Genomic DNA, 14787 nt, shown 5'->3' on the forward strand with positions numbered 1-14787 from the left:
AAGTGAAAACACTACTGCTTTTCTACTGATTGGATAAACTGTTCAATATTTATATATACCTTTCCTGCCCGCTGTTAAATAGAAACAAATTGCTTAAGTGTATCTTATAGGCTGCATATTGTTAATAATTGAGGGAAGGTGGTTGAATGTTCAGGCCAGGAGTGCAACGTTTATGTTTGTGCTTTCAAAAGTAATTCCTGGAGGAACCAAAAAACCTGGTGATTACGGGCTTATTGCAATGAAACCTTGAAAGCTCAGAATGGTTCTGGCAGTAACAAGCTATACTTACTATATGTGACAGCAGTTTGCTAACAAATTAGGTGAATAATCAGCCTATTATCTTTGCACGTACTCAGTAACCTTTGCAGTGTATCAACACAAAGCTACGCCACCTTTACATCAAGCATTTACAAATGTGAAAAATTGTCTGACATTCTAGTAATGTAGTCTGCATAAAAAGTTTTGAGACAAGAAAAACAAAGGGACGCGTGCTCCTTTCTAGAGAGAGACAGAGGTAGATGCAGCAGAAGAAGTAGCAATTAGAATACCGGCAGGTGGTAAGACACAGGAACAACTAAATAATTATATACATTTTTATAATTTGTTTTTTGTTTCTTAATTTAGCTTTTTATGTAAAGCTATGAGATATTGACTGTTAATTTCAGAAGTCTTTTTCATTTCATCTTTGAAATGTTCATGTTTTGCTAATGTAATGAAAAAAGAAATTGTGATGTTTGAAAATGAATAATTCTTTACTTAAATTTCTTCAGTGGTGCAAAAAGTTGTCAAATACAAATCCTTCAAGATTATTGTGCTGAAAACTAAGACAACATTCAGCAGTTATATCATGGCTTCAAAGATTTTATCTTTTAAAAAGCCTGCATATATTTTGTGTATATGCAAATAACAAATTTCTGATATGCCAGTTTTATCTTAGGAGTACAAAACTCTTGGTCTGTGCATCATTTGAATTAGCCATCGGTTTAAAATCCCAGATAACAGAGGCCTGAGCCAAAACAGCAGTAATCAAATAAGTTGAGACTGAATTCAGCTCCACTCTGAAGGAGGAGATACATCGTTAACTAATCAGCCTAGGCACAAACAATTTCTGAATAAAAGTCACAGTCCACTCTAAGACCGTGAAGTAGAAAAGCATAATATGTCCTCAACTCACCAGTGGATTTCTTTAGTGGTTTTGTGATATTTATTATCCTCATCGTTCCTCACTTCCTTCAGCTTTAAAAATGAAGATTATAATTTCTGATACTTTATTTATTAGATACTTTGAGATGAAGAATTGTAGGGAAGCATGAAGACTTGATATGTACATTTCAAGTAATTCTCTAGCTTCACTCCTCTTTGGCCCCACTACAAACCCGTTAGGAATATAAGTAAGTTTTTCTTATGGTTTGGTATATAGTTTAAGAGACCTGAGATTCAGCAAATCATTATTTTCCAGTGAGACTTCATTTTAGCATAACATTTCTGACCAACTATAAATTAGACTATTAGTTTATAATATTGCTAGTGGTTTAGCTGAGAGAGCACAACTGCTTCTTTTTTGCTTTGTCTCCTTGTTATACTTATCTGGTTGCATGGTACAGGTTATGATCAATCATGATTCAAAAGGAATGTAGGTTGTTTTCCCAATCCTGTTGCCTTCAGTCTGACAGCTGCTCCCTTGACATCTCCCCAAACTAGTCAGACCTTAAAAGTAAATAATGACAGGCAAACTAAGAACAGCAAGGGATTTATCTCTTCACCCACTGTCTCTCATGCTGACAATCATTTTTCATTCCCAAAAGAGACTGTCAGTTTCTTGGATGACCGCTTATGCTTCTTGGACTCCAGCCGCATTTGTTTTTATTTTTGAGAAGTTCAAGAGATGGCAATGTGAAATGAGTGACCCTTTTCATCCTTCATCTTGAAGAAAGAATGAAAATGACAAACTTGTTCCATTTCAGCATAAACTTAGCATTTTCTCTTCCTTTCTTCAGATGAACAAAGTGAGAGTTATTCCATTAAAAATGTTCTGAGTAACTTAATCCACTGATTTTTTGCAGTGCTCAGAATGGGCAAACATGGCACCAAAAGTATTCATTCTTGCAAATGCAGCTTGCTAATTTGTTTCACTGGTATTTCTGACCCCCTCAGATAAGTCCTATTGTGAAAATTAGAAACAAAGGAGAAACAAGTCTGTTTTAACAAAGTAGTGATGAGATGTTAATGAATAATTCCTGAACTGAAACCAGAATTCTTTCTGCTCTTATTATTTCAATGAGAGTACAGTGCCATGAGACCTATGGAGCCAGTCACGTGTACGTGAGTAGAAACCCACAAATACTAGGAACAGAAAATACTGACTGACTTTCACGAGTTGAAAGTTGTTCAACAAACCTTTAAACAAAACGGATAAATCACTAAATAGTGTCCTTTTTCTTTTCCAGTCATAGAAAGAAAAACAGGCAATGTGCACTCTTCCAGTGCCAGTGGAATGAATGAAATGAAATCTCCACAGAGGGGCTGGAAGTTAAAATATAAAGCACTTCCATGATGTCAGTGCATCCAAAAATCCTTTGAATTTAGGCCAAACAGCTCTAGAAGAAATGAGAAGTTCCTAGTGCTTCTTGCCCAAATAAAACAAATATGTTTGGAACTTAAAAGCCGTGAAGACAGTTGCATATTTCTGGTTATGTTATACAGTGGAAGTATTGTTTATTGTTTGATTACATGAATGCCCGTTGTAGGTCGTGGTTTTTAACCTTCAATACAAACAGAAGATATGATAACTATTGATCTTCTAGCCTCACTTCATGACATTCTGTTTTTATTTTTCAACTGAAGGTACATGAAATCTACGCTTTAGAGTTATCAAAAAAAAAAAATTGAACTACAAATTTGATTGCGTTTCATTCAACAAGCATCCGTAGGAATTAGCATGGCAATACAATTTAAGCATGTTCGCATCTTTTGCTGCTTTCTGAAATCCCTCCCTTGCATTTCTTTTGGTCCCTTGGGCTATATATTTTATCTCTTTTCAGATGTAAAGTATATTTTATTTAATTCCTTTCCACAGATATTCAGAGGTCTGAGTTCTTCCTTGTTAAACAGTAAGCTGATTTGGAAGTGTCTTTGTCATTATATAGAGAGCCTTGATAGGATGTCTGTTTTTTTCCTCAAAGGAAGGTATCTGAAATATCCTCTCCAAAAGCTCATGTATCAGAAGAAGTAAATGTGCAGTGTTAGTAATGGAGAAATAGCATTAAGAAGGAAATACCATTATATTTTGTGCATAGCTAACCTGAATAATCTATATAATTATAGAAATTACAGAAGTCAGGTATTCAGAAAGGGATTAGACATGTAAAGTTAATAATGAGAGTATCTACAATGACGTTAGTTAAGAGCAGATCTGTAAGGATTATAGCATTTATTATTTCAGGACATAAATCAAGTACATCCTAGGAATTAGGGATAAATGTACTGCTTTGGTTAGAGTATAGCTGTAAAATATTCTCATTTCACTGTAATATTAAGGATGAAGTAATGGATCAGCTCAGATTTAACATGGCACTTTCAAAATCTTGGATTTTTTAGTATTTTGGAGTTATAGAAATACTGTAATGCCAAAGGCAGCAGAAATAGAATGGAGGGAAATTCTAAATAGGAGAGGGAGAAACTTCAGTGAGGGATGTCTTTGTCTTGGCAGCACAGAGCATCATCTTGGTTTTGGTTAATCGCTGTACAAATTTTATGGTCTATAATTATCTTTAATTATAGGGATACACAACCATTATTATGCTAAAAGGAAGATGATAGTTGTGCGCAGACGAACAACCTGTAAGCTCTTATATATCTTTTTATTTTCTGGAAAAGAGTATAGGATTATAATGCTTGTAGGTGTTTCCTCTGTCAGTTTTGGAGCAGTATACATAACAATTATTTCTATTATCAACTTTCATTACTCGTTAAACAGCTTTACAGAGCTGGGAGAAATATCTTGCTTTGGAACTATCTGTCAGTAACTGGCAAAGGCAAAGCTGTAGAACAGCAGCAGGAAAAAGATGAGGCTGTAACTAATATCGGTGTCTCCAGAGTCGTCGTCACTCTCCGAATGATCTGAGGCACTGCTCTGTGACTGCTGGGCAGGGCATTCCTCTCCCACCCAAAATTTGCCATCACCACCTCTCAGTCAGGAGCAACTGAGCGGTTACAAGGTCAGGGAGGAAATACTGTTAACCCTTGAGAGCCCCAAAACAGGCTCTGGAAATGTGTCTGGATACTGCTCTGATGTGGATTTGCTGCTCCCTGAGGGAAAGAAACTTCTCTGTGCTCGCCGTATCCTACTGAGACCACGCTTAGTGCTGTGAAGGTACTTGATGACACAACTGGAAATGAGTTGCAAAAGGAAAAGCAGGACACCTCATTTTCAAGACTTAAATAAGGTATAGATTTGCTTCTGACAAGCCGGAGTATATCATGGAGTATATTTCTGTCTGTCAAAGCTGGTAATGTAGTTTCAGATCATTCTCCTGAGTATTAATTCTCAGAATAGGCTTCTTTCTGGAGTCAGCACTCCTGAATTTGTCAAACATCAGGTGAAAGGAACATATCAGTCATACATAATCTGGTGACGATCTGCAGTTTTAATAATTGCTTGTTTTGCTATTTCTTTTTACTGGAGGAGGAGACTAAGTAAAGGGAAAATGAGAAGTTATATAGTAGTATGATTAATTGTATATTCTTTGAAATATCTTTATTGTATAACTTAGCTACAGTTCCTTTAGGATTGAGGTCTGCATGTCTTACAAGAGCTTTAAAATGAAAAGGAAAGCAAGGACTGAAGTTTAGAGACATTTGTACATTTGTATAGCTTGCTTTAATGTACAGGGTAAGTACATAAATACAGGCTGAACAGAACGTTACAGGGTAGATGGATGAACACTGAAAAGACGGTAATCTCAAACCAGCAATTGTCAGTGAAGTTAGTTGTTGGTTACCTTACATACATAGAAAACTATTAGAAAGCGAAGTATGAGTGGGAATTGTGTTCTTACGGAAGACTTTGACTTCACATGTGGAGGCTGGTGAAAAACTGCTACTTATAAATAATGGTAAGGCCAAAGTCTGAGAATGAACAGATGTGTTCTCTAAAAGTCACTAAATCAGAAATTAATGCAGTTCTGTCATTCATTTTGTTGTTTTGCAAACCTATTTTTTAAAGAGGTGGGTGTAGTGTATAATCCCTCAGGCTGAATAGCAATTATTTGCTTCACCTTATATTGAACAGAACAAATTTAAGGAGGGCAAGGACTGGAATTTGTTAAATGGAAGCATAAATCTGGAGGAAAGTTATGATTTGGGCTCCTCAAAATTGGTCTTTGAGTGTAATTATATTTAACATTGTTAATAGCTTTGTCATAAAAAATGCTAGTCAGTGTGCTAATGATGTGATGATGACACAGAATTAGAAAAAAAAAAAGTCCATCTATTCAGCAAAAGACTGACTTAATATACAGAAATAATCCAGTGATTTTACAAACTGGAGAGACAGAAATGGGATGGAATTCATTTGTGTAAAATGCAAATCATGCACTAGGGTCACAGCAAATAATATTTTTTGCTAAAGCTTTTAGTCAGTTGTGACAAAGAAAGATCTGGCTCAGTGTGAATCATCTAGTGTGAGGAAGACTTTTATGGGACATTGGTGAGATCATATATAGAATATTGTACAGTTGTGCCTATCGTGAGCAATAAAACCTAACTATGGTTGTCAGCTTCCTGGTGTTAATTCGTGACAGTAAATAGAGGAAAGGAAAGCTTATTTGTGGTAGGAATCTAAAAGAACTTGGCTTTTTTTTTCTAGCAAAGACAAAGGGGGACTAAGCCATAATAGGAGGTAAATTACTAGATGAGAACTAAGAAACAATGCTGGCACAATTACGAATGACTATATATTGGCTTTAAAGAAGTTTAGGCTGTCAAAGCAAAGAACATTTCTAACTGTCAGACCAAAGGGAATAGCTTTTCAAAAAGACTGACGTGACAAAATCCAAACCCGAAAGACATGTAAGTATTTTACCTCTTGCTGTGCAGTTTTAGTAGAGGGATTACACAACACTTTTATGGTGGTAGGACAGAACAGGACCATATGGCACAGGAGATCCCTTCCAGTCTCATGTTATTATATTGAACTACCCTGTTCATTCTTTGCTAAGTAAGTTCATCTCAGTAAAGAACATTTTTTTTCGTGGTTTCAGTTTCTCTGCATATGAAAAATAAGTTATTTCCCCTCTTATTTTAAATACAAAGAATTGAAAAATAAGGCTATGAAGTAATATACATGCAGTTCTACTGAAAATAAAAGTCTTCAGTCTAAAGACAAACTGTCAAAGAGGTCTTGAATCCTTTAAGAATTCTCAAAGCTGTCAAAGATTTTTGTCTCTTTCTTTCTTTCTTTTTTTTTTTTTTTTTTTTTGCTTTTTTTAGTTGGCTCAGTTAATTCACATACTGCCCAGCACAGCTCTAGATGTTTAGTTAGTTTTGGAAAACCTTGAAGTTCTAATTTGCATAAACTGCACTATTCAAAGCTGTTGTGTTTTGTTTATTGTGTTGTAAAGACTTTGCTGTATGATGCAATTGAGAATGAAGTCTAAAAGGAGCAGGGTCCAAAACCTGGAATACTGATTAAAACTCTACAGGAGAACCAATAGTATTCTGGAAAAAGTGTGAGAAATGAAGTAGTTTTTTGTAGTGTCAATGAAAAGTAATAGCCAAGTTCAAAACATAGTAGTGCTGAATTTTTAAAGGAAAAAGTCCTATGATGACTCTTTAGATTAAATTGCTGCTACTCTGTTGTATCGTCTTTGAATATAATTAAAGCAATGCCCATTGGTGTTATTGGAGGATTGGGTCCATGACCATCCTCAAAAATGGAAACTGTCATCTGCAGAGTTTTTGACTGAAGAAGCATGTGGCTTTTATTTATATGCATCTTCTTTTGCAGCTGAAGGTAGGTTAACACTAACTGCTTTTGAAACTGTCAGCAAATATTTGTCCCATCTGGTTGTGATAAACTGTAAATAAATGCTAAAAAGAGTGAGGAAAACAGAATAGAAAACAAAGAATACTAAATAAAATGTGGTAATGCAAAACTACTTAGTAATTATTTGGGGGATGGGCTCCTTTTAGTTTCTTTTCAAATTAATTATAGTAATTCTAAGAGGTAAGAATGAAAAAAAAAATAGGAATTAAGTCCTCATGGTGAAAACTGGTTTGATGCTATCAAACTAATATGCCCAGGAAAGATGAAATATTGTGGGACTGCTGTCCTGGGCTCTTTTAAAATGGAACTGAACAAAGCCTTTCAGAATATACCATGGCAAACATTGTTTTTAAAATGAACTAGTGATTTTCTAATGTCTAGGCAGAATTAACACTTCCAGAAAGCGAGAGTTTGGTGTAAGAGAAGAGGAGCTCGGTTTGTTGGCAAATTACGCCCCTTTTGCAGAGCCTTTAGCCCCAGGTAGCCTGAAGAAGTGTCTATTTCTTGAAGCACTATCTCAGTGTAACAGCTGGAAAAAACACATCTGTAAAAAGAACAGATCTTGTGGTTAAATTATTAAAAGTAATAGAGAAATCTTCAGTGCAGCCAAGATCAAGAGACTTTGGGGTAACCGATGCATTTGTTATATAAATAGGGCAGTGATTTGCCATCACTTAAATAATAATCTTCAAACAGAAAAGAGGGAAGAGAATATATTTTGTAGAAACTGTAACATTCGTAAGAAAATATACTAAAAAGTTACATGTCAACAGCTTCATATAATGGAGGGCTACCCTCTCTGAATCATCCAGTTTCTCAGGAAATTTATTCTTGAGGCTGATTTTCAGAATAGTAGATAGGTTACTTGCCCATCCAGTGTTTATCTAGCCTTATCTAGCAGAAGACACAGATACGATGTTCCTCCACATGCTCCATTTTTTTACTTGGGATATCGGCAAGAAAGATTAAAACCCACCTTAATTATGGTGAACCTAAGGAGAAGATAAGACATGATTTAATCAGCTGAGAAATGCTAACAAAATATTATCCAAATAAGAGTTTTAATTTCTTTTTAAGTGTGTACGTGTTTAATTATTTTTTGTAAAAATATAAATAACACTTGTAGAGATAGAGGATTTGCTGAATTATAGAGGTTTATGTAACAAATTACTTTTTCCCTTTTTAGAGTTGAGCTAATCATTAATGAAGTTTCGTACATGGAATGAACCAGAATACTAAATCCCCCAAAATCTTTTGCAGCAGTTGCTGTGTTTAGCATTTAAGGTTTGTAATGTCTGAAGTGTTACGTTTCGCATATTGTTTTGCGGCTCTGAAAACAAATACTACGCTTGGAAGACCGTGTGGGTGGATGAGGTGGCAAAATGGAGCCACTGACAGTTCTGCTCCGTTGGTTTTAACGGGAGCACACTAAAAGGCAGTTGGTTTTGTGTCGTTTTACAAGTCAAGGCAGCACATTCCCCCTACTTTTGGATCACCAGCACCCTTCTTTGATCACCCCACTTTGTCCTTCACTCGACAGACCTGGTTAGAGAAATACTCATGCCATGTTCCATTTCCCAAGCACAAGTGGAACATATTAAAAACCTGACGCTGATTCGGAGGAAAATTGCTGATATAATGGCAGAGATCTGGCAGCTTCCCAGGGGCTGCCTGGGAGCTGTCTCCCACCCGGAGCGGAGGGGAGCGATTGCTTTGTCATGGCAATATGTGCGAGGTGTGTAAAGACCAGATATGCATCAGGCACTTGAATGGTGGCAGGCCTCTACGTGATTAGATTTAGGTTCTATCTAAATGCTTGTCAGGTTAGATTTAAATCTCTTTTCAGTTTCATCTGTTGATGCTACTCACACGGTTCTGTATAAAACTTGACTTAATGCTGTTAACGAAACAATGAAATTATGAAGAAGAGGGATCAAAAAAACCCTACGCTGTTAATAAATTTGAGAAGGGAATTTCTGTGACAGCTGATGAATATTCTCTGCTTTCCTCATGATTGCATTATTTGCCTGAGAATAGATCTGCTTTGTCCTTTAAAGGGGCTACTTTTTTTAAAAAAAAAAAAAAAAGGTGTAGTATTAGAAGCCCTGGAGGCACGCATAGCATGGCTTCGTGCTTTCCCAACCGTTTTGTGTCAGAGGTGCTTAACTGTGGTTGAGATTTTGTAATTAGAGCAAATTTTACATAAATGTATATTTAGTTCTGGGCTTTTTTTGTCTACACAGACCACAAAATGAACTTTGTGCTATTTGTGATGTGCTGCTTTGGTGGTCTTTTTACTCAAATACCTGTCCATTAGGGACGTGCTTACTACCCTAAAATGCATTTCACAGAAACAGCTAAAAACCCATAAAAATAGTTTCCTTTAGCCAAAATAGATCTAAAGAGCAGCAGCCTAGTGATGCCCATTGCTCCTCCTAACTCCTGAGTTGCACACTTTTTCTCTTGCAACCTAAATTGGCTGTAGGTTACAGTATCTGACCAACTTTCATATCTTTGCTGAATAAAACTTTTACTTCATATTACCATACAATTTTTATAGGGCAATTTAAAAGAATCCTGGTTTAGGAATTCTTTTCCACCATTCTTACAGAGAGTCATCTTTTGAATATTAGCTCTACCAGGTAATTTTTATCCAATATTTCTTCTTCATTTATGAGATCGTTATTCACTCATGATTGAGGTAGGCAAAGATAACATTACAATCTGAAGTATGAATACATTGCTTGATATGCAGCAAAGTCCAGCCATCCTTGTCAAGAAATCAGTGTTACGGTTATATACTTGCTTATGGCCATGTAGCATTCGTAAGGCTATCAATGTTTAGAAATTCTACTGTTTTCTTGAAGTCTGATTTGTTTACTTAATATTTGATGGAGAGGTAATGCTTTTTTTTTTTTTTTGCTTTTCTTTGTTACTCCTTTTTTCTCAGCTACTATCAATGTGTATAAATAGGGCAGCAATTTTGAAAATTCTCACTTCGTTGAGTGGGACTTAGGTGATTACAGGATCACCAAAGGCAAACTGACTCTTAAAATATTCCGGGCAATGAAGGAGGAATTTCCAGTGGAGGTAGGAAAATAAAAATTCAGTAGTATGTTAATACTGTTACGGTCTCTTCTATCTGTTCCATATTCATGTGATGATTTCAAATTAGAGTAAACAATAGCATCTACGATACTCAGAGGAATAGTGGCTTCCGTTACGAGAGACATCTGGAAAAGGATGACGTATTTAATGTAGAAAAATGAGAAGTGAGAGGGGAATGTGCTTATTTTTTCTAAATGCATGAACAGGAAGAAAACTATTAAAGCACAGTGCTGGCAGATAAATAAATGGAGAAATTAAGCCCGAATACATTTAGGTGGAATATTTTAAAAGGGGGTTCTATATTTTAGCTAACAAAGAGCTAACTTTCTGGAAAAAGGGAGAATTCTTAACACAATGCTTGACAGCTTCTGATAATTATGACTGTGGTTGCTTGGCAGCAAGAAGCTGGATCCATTGACCTCTGCATTCTCAAGTATATTTCTGTTGTCTACTTGCCTCTCTTCCTCTAACCCCTGGCATCTCGATATGCAAAATCTTGTCTTCTGTCTCTGGCTGTCTGTCTACTTTTCTGAGAAAAAAAAGGATTTTTCTTCATTTTTCCCTTCAGTCAGCTGGTCTTATCTAGGATAACGGCAAAAGGAAGGCTACAAACATGAGTGAAACCAGCTTTTCTGCTGAGTGCTCTCATTGAAAATATCAAAACAATTGGGACCAACTTAGAAGTGTGTCTGTTGATGATTTTAGAAGTTCAGGAGAAGTTCTAGGTAGACAGACTGTAGGCAAATATAAATGGTCTTGCAGTGCTCTGTGGATTTATCCACAGTAGGTTTGAAAAGAGAATGTGGTGAAGCCTGTGGAGCAGTGGGTCTCTATTCCATATAGGGAGCATCACATTTTATTAACTTTCTTTCATTCTTGATGTCCAAGTCACATTAAATAAAATGGTTAAACTAAAGAGATTAATGGTAGAAATGGATGTAACAAGCTGATACTATGTAAATGTCTTGTATTTCAGGAGGGGTCAGTCTTTAAGGACTTTGCTGATGAGATAAATAACTGTAAAAAATTATTATGCTACAGCAAGTCCATTATCCAAAACTGAAGCATAGCTATTCCTCTGGGTGATGTATGGCAGCTCTTCAATAACCCATACAAACATTGGAGAGTAAAAAGGGATTAAAAGGACAGGACTGTAGCCATATGGTCACCACTGAAGTAGGTATATAAAAGGGAAAACCTGTTCCAGATCAGTTAATAGAAGTTTTTTTTTTTACTTCTACTTGCCGAGGTTAATAAGCAAAACTGAAGGAATCCTCAGAGAACCCGTTGTTCTAGAGGGCTGAATTATTTTACAGATGTTGAAATTCAAATTTCATCTGTTAACAATTCACTTCAGAGTGCACTTGAAAAGGCCTGAGATGGGGTGAACTTCTACAGCTAATTTCGTTAATTGATAACTCTTTTGAGGATTATTGAATTGTTGGAATTTTCAGAGAGGAAAAGGACGTTTTTAAGTGCTAGCACTGTATTATGGCTATCTTCCTTGGTATTTCCCTTGGAACATTGGAGGCTTTGTAGGAGAGCAGGATCCTCTATGGTCAAGATTTCATGTTCTGCCTTGCTCATGTTTAGCATACTTCAGCTAATGTGAAATCTGCTGAAAAGATGCTTGGATTCAGCAGTACCCAAGAATTAAAATTTTTACTGCTTTTAGCTAATTTGGGAAGGCAGAAGCAAAGATAGACCCACCAGATGTCATATATCAAACAAAGGTCTTTCCACAGTAGCTTCTCTGAGATTGAAAAAGACGAAAACTCTCTGTTTAGGTTCTTTGAATGATGGAGTGTGCTGAACAGGCTGCTTGGCGCAGAGAAAGGAGATGACGTGCGTTTGTGCTCACAACATGAACGAGTGATGCTTCATTCAGTCGCAGATGTGTAGGCTTTACAATTTTCTCTCTTTCGTTAGGTTCGGTAGTTCTGTAACTGTCCTTCCTTTCTTTTATGATGACTTTTTTGCTGGTGAGAGCTATCAGTTGACAACCCTGAAGACTCTAATCCTTTCTCTATCTTTAGATCATGTACAGAGTATACAAATGCAATGCAAATTTTTTGAAACTGTCAGCGTACCTTAAGCCTGACCCGTTGAAACCTTATTTATAAACTGAAGAAGCTCCATCTCCACAACCAAATCACTGCAGAGTTTTATAGGCATTTAAGAGGCAGTATTCCTCATCCCTCTGGTTTTTCTATTTAAGCAGCACTGCAATCACCAGATGGTTACAGTAGCTTGTTCCATATAAATAAGGAAACCAAGAGGTAAACAGTTGATTGATAGCCTAGAGCTCTTCAGTGTGTTGATTATATTATTCTAATATTACTGTACTCTGTTAGATAATTTGCACTGTTCTTTTGAGGGTTGAATTTCAGCTAAGTTTCACTTGGGGGCTTTCACTGAATCTGACTTTGTTGTGGACTTTATTTATTGGTTTCAACAATACACACACATACACACATCCTTGCCCCTAGTAAATTTGTGCTCTGCACAGCCATTCAAAATATTGAAACTGATGCAGATCAAAAACATGTCTCTTGTTTGTATACAATATTTATATATCTGTTGTGTTGGTTTACATTTGGTATTTGAATTTGCAGCTTACGTTATCTGAGTTCAAACAGGAAACAGGAAAATCACAGTTTCTGGCATTGTAGGTGTTGCCAGTCATTTACAGATACCAAAAGATCACTGGTAAAGTGCTGTTGTAATGTAAGTCATAGTGGCTGGCTGCTGCATTTCAATTAATTTTTTAGTTACTTTGATTGCTTCCAAGTTAACAAGATTAATGATTACAAAGCCAGTCATGGCCCAGTGTAGAAAGAACAACTGTGCTAGAAGATGTTTTAGCCAGGTTTTTTTTTAGCCTTTGCTAAAAGAGCTGAGTTTGGACTTAAGTTCTTTATATAAATTCTGGCATAATTTATTAAGTCACTGTGGCTTTAAGATGTTCAGATTGGGAAAAACAATGTGAAAAAATCAAATTTATTGTTCTAATTCTGGAATGCACTTTTAGACCTTGAAAACAGTTTATACATGGAGGAGTGCTTTCTTTCCTGCATTAATTCTGTAGAGAGCGGGGGAAAGGCCTTGCAGATTAATAATAATAAACCCACAACATTCAATTCCTTTATAAAAAAGGACAACAGTACAGCATAAACAGTCTGTAGAGCAAATGATGGGGGAAAAGATCAAGTTTCTAAAAGAAAAATATTTTCAGTGGAATTCATGTTAACCCTAAGACAAAGCACAATAAGCAATTAAAAAAGCAACACTAAGTTTTAATGAGAAACTCTCTAATCCTCAAGGAAAGTCCTTCTAGAATTGGGTCAGAATATTGGAACAGTGACTGTGCGTGTCTGTGTTTGTGCGGAAGATAAAAGCACAAACACAGACGCGGTTCCTGGGGGGATAGAGAGGCTTTGTGGCCCCACTGAGGGGTACTGATGGGTGGATGAATCATCCCTCCTGCTACTCTCCAGCAGCAGGTCTTTTTTGGAAAACTTTTCAGGCTGTTGGGGACTTTTTACAGTGCTCTCTGTTGTTCACTCTACTGGTGTCCAGCTCCATCACTGAGATGTCGCTGAGATCTCTCCTCATTAAAAATTTCCCCAAACCAGAAAACTAGGCTTTGATGGTAGGTCGTTGTTTGGGTTTTCTTGCTTAGCTGTTGTGTTATTCTCTGCACCACACCAAAGTTAGCCTGAGTTTCTGTGTTCTGTATTAAAGGACACGACACAACATTCATTTCAGAAAGGGAAAATCACTGCTCTGAGTTTTTGAGTTGGTGGTGCATTGCTCCCGAAAGACAGCCTTCTACAAAAAGCAGTCCAGATACTCAGGTTACTTGGTTGTACGTGTTTCTGCTAGAATCAAGAATAGGATATATTGAACAACAGAATAGGTAATGCACTCAGCAGTACGTAGTTACTGCATTGCCTCTGTGATCAATTTGCAACATTTTGCATTTAAAATATTATCTAAAGATTATAAGGTAGCTAAACATCATTGTTCTTTTCATTTTAAGATAGGGTGGTTGAGGTGCTGTGATGCTGAGGTACTTGACAAGAGTTTACACAGCATGTTTGGCTGCTAATACTCTGGTATAAAATGACCAAACCCATTCATGTCTTTTAAAAAAATACATTTGTTTGTATGTCTGTCTAAGAGTAAGTTAAAAATAAAGCACAAAATCTTAGACAGCTTGCTCAGATTGAACTGCATCAAAGATATCTTCATCCCTTACTGGAAAAAATAATGTCTAATATTTTGATTAAATACATATATAACTTTTAAAGAGACAGCCTTTTTAAAAGTTTCTTTTACAACTACAGTGAATTAACACAGCCTATGGGAGGAAAACCAGTTTAGGACTTTTCCATAACTGAAACCCCCCCACAGTTTTAAGGTAAGGTAGTTGGATTGCCTAAAGATCGATGGTTATGTGCATATTTTACCATACTTTTTGAATGAAGGTATCTCTATCATCTTTTATCCAATCCATGTATCCATTTCAAAGGTAGGACAGATTATTGCTAAATCTGTTTTTTCATATCTCTAATTTTAAATTTTAGGAATTAGTCTAGCACAGTAAAGAAGTATGAAAGTATCTCATACCC

This window comes from Haliaeetus leucocephalus, unplaced genomic scaffold, assembly GCF_000737465.1.
Source record: "Haliaeetus leucocephalus isolate CR32 unplaced genomic scaffold, Haliaeetus_leucocephalus-4.0 Scaffold138, whole genome shotgun sequence".
NCBI classification, from domain to species: domain Eukaryota; kingdom Metazoa; phylum Chordata; class Aves; order Accipitriformes; family Accipitridae; genus Haliaeetus; species Haliaeetus leucocephalus.